At 38.6% G+C, this 2,991-nt stretch overlaps 1 long non-coding RNA gene across 1 annotated transcript; it reads left to right on the top strand.

Annotated features, from left to right (window-relative positions):
* Positions 1-662: 662 nt before the first annotated feature.
* Positions 663-2,770, top strand: LOC121708533. Its single transcript, XR_006031688.1, has 3 exons — positions 663-735; positions 2,470-2,554; positions 2,706-2,770. It is a non-coding gene; the product is annotated as an uncharacterized LOC121708533 (long non-coding RNA).
* The last annotated feature ends 221 nt before the right edge of the window (positions 2,771-2,991 follow it).

Here is a 2,991-nt window from a genome sequence, read left to right as displayed (position 1 = left end):
GTCCTAAGGGACTGTACGATATTTACCGGGGGGGGGGGGGGGGGGGGGGGGTAAGGCCCAGGAGAATTTTTTTGCCATGGGGGGAGGGCCGAGGAAAATTATTTTTTCCTGATCCATGATATTTTTTTTCCCTGATCAATGATCCGTTTTCGATATTTTAAAACGTAGGCTACTAAGCCAGCAACGTGGGCACAGGTTCCCTGTTAAATCCCAAGATAAAAATGCTCATTAACCAACTACTATATTCTTACTACATCAAATATTAACGTAACCTAACATATTTTAGTATCAATCTTCCACTAGCTAGCTAGCTAGCATTAACATCAGTGGTTTTTGCACGGCTACTCGCCACAACTGCTTGACACCTTGTATGTATTCTAAAGTTTTGAATACACCCCTCCATAGCATAATTAAGTCTCTTTTGATAGCTTCTGGAAGAAAGTAAATCCTTTATCGACCAAACCGTCCTCAAAGCCTGCTTTCATATACTGTCAGCTGCCATTGTCCACAATGTATTTCTAATCAAGTCTGGTTTGTTTGTCCGAGTTTTCACACGGTAACAATGGGGGGCGGAGCTTAGCGACAGGTCAATTATGACATCTACAGTACACCATGTGCCACCAAACCACCTGAATTCACCATAATTTCACCAGAGTCAGGGACTGATGACAGATGGACAGACATGCCACTTGTCTATCAGTGAGATTCACCCATCCCGAGGAGCAACAGGCTACGGTGAGTGTGGCATTTTGCAGACTGGAGTGACTCAATGAGTGACAAACAGTGAGTGAACCAGTAGGTAATCCTGACCTTCTTTAAGCAGGTGGTCATGGATCGGACATGACAGCAATTATGTGACTAGGCATGAAAAAGGTATAGCATTTATCAGTGCAGAATGACCTCCTGCATTTGTCCACTCCAGACATGGCTCAGTTACCTTAGGCTGGATCTGCTTCCCGAGCACCATTTGGAGATTTAATTCCAATTCCCTACATGCCAACGCATATTGGCTCAGACCACTGAAACATCTGACAGGGTAATACAGGTGCTGGGATATGAGGATGTTTCTTCCAAAAACATGAGGGGAGTTCATCAGGATTTTGGTAACAGACAATAGAATTCACATCAACCAAACAATCAGGGGTCTTTTACGTGAGTAACGTGAGTTGTACCCATGTGACTAGCATGGCATTGTGAGGTTAAGTTAAGAGCATAAAATGTCTCATCACAGTCCATAATAAGTTGATAGGCAGAGGCAACAGGGTTAACAACAGCTTCACAAGAGAAACACACACGCACATTTGAGTTGTTACCTAATTAATTAGTTATTGCATTAACATTTGTAATACCAATTGTTTGTAATAGGGGCACTGTAATTTATAGCCTATTAACAGAAGTTTGTAATTGGTAACACTTAAGGCACTGATAGCACATTCATAAAATCGTACATAAATGTTTCATAATATAATCAGGAATGGTAAAGCAATGTTCAGGCACTGTCTTACATTACTGTGAGATACTATGTGTCTTCAAAATAAAAGTCCCCTTTAGCAATATTTTCCAGTCAACTATGAATATTGTATTGGTACTAAATGACTTGGCCAGGCTACATCCTGTGTAATGCAAACTGCTGTTGTCTTGAGTTATCACCTATGCTATATGAGTTTAGCAACACAAGTCAAGTTCAAGATGAATTCAAGGGGGAGCTACCAACATTTTATTTGCAATATCTCAGCACTTGTACTTTCATTTTCTTTTAAACAATCATTGTGAAACTTTATAATGTCTTCAAATTCAATAAGTAGATGCCAAAGACAAGATATAGGCCTACAGACTGAAAATTAAAAAAATAAAATGAAATTGACTTAGGCCTAGCCTTACTTGAAATGCTGTTTTAATTGTTCCAATTAGGGAAGGGAATAATTATATTGTCAGAAAATAAATGTAACCCGATGGCATCTTAGAGTTTCCATAGTTTTGCAGCAGTAAGATGTTAGCGTGCATGTCTGCTGGCTGGGCACAATTAAGTCCACTTTGTGATTTTTTTTTAACATGCCCATAAAGTTAAAAGCTAAGTTGGCCTTCCAACATTAAGAGGTCACAGTGAAGAGTCTTTTCTTCTGTGACTCCTCATTGGTGGAATGATTTACCTACTGCTCGTTGATCTTCATTTGATAGTTTTGGGATCTTCAAAAAGTGTCTCAGCATATAACGACTAATCTGTTTACCTTGTAGCTAATTAATTAATGCTAACAGAGTTGTGGTTTGTATGTTTTAGGTTATTGTTAATATTTCGTTAATTTCTATTTTATTGAGGATACATGAGTTTACTTTAAACTATTTGATTTAATGTAATGTTTACTGGTGCCATTGTAAGTCCCTTTGGACAAAATCGTAAGAACCATAATTGTAAGAACCAGCATAAACATAAACAGGTGATGAAATACTGACTGAATTCTCTCCTTTTAGGCTTCTGACATCTGCCTGAAATGATTGAAGACAGATGCTACCTGGAATAATAGTCATAGTAATGATGTAGGCTACAGCATTTATTGTAAGTCATACCCTAATTAGTGATATGTAAAAACCTCATCACTTATCATTTAGATGGTTGGAGGCCCTTCTATTGAGGTTCAGTGACTTAGTCCCTCTTCAGTGCCTCTTATCGCTCATCCGTCTCTTTGTTTGCATTTGCCATCATACAGTTATCACATGTGAAGAGTTGTGAAGTATCGGTGGTATAACTCATGTTCCGGTACCAGGCCCTTAGTACCGTCTGAGGAATAGGAATTAAATCCATGTGAGTCATTTCTAAATTGGAAGGTAATTTAACTTTCTGTTTTAAGATGATGCATATGTGAAGCACTTGCATTTGCACTTGTCATACCCGAAGAGACTGTGGAATATACTGTATTTCTGTGATTCATCTCAAATGATCAAATGAATTATTTATGGGGCAATGGGGATGGTACTTTTGTTCCACAGGAAACA

This window comes from Alosa sapidissima, chromosome 5 (genome assembly GCF_018492685.1).
Source record: "Alosa sapidissima isolate fAloSap1 chromosome 5, fAloSap1.pri, whole genome shotgun sequence".
Lineage (NCBI taxonomy): Eukaryota > Metazoa > Chordata > Actinopteri > Clupeiformes > Clupeidae > Alosa > Alosa sapidissima.
Note: the sequence above shows the minus strand (reverse complement) of the source record. Positions and strands in the feature narration are given on the sequence as shown.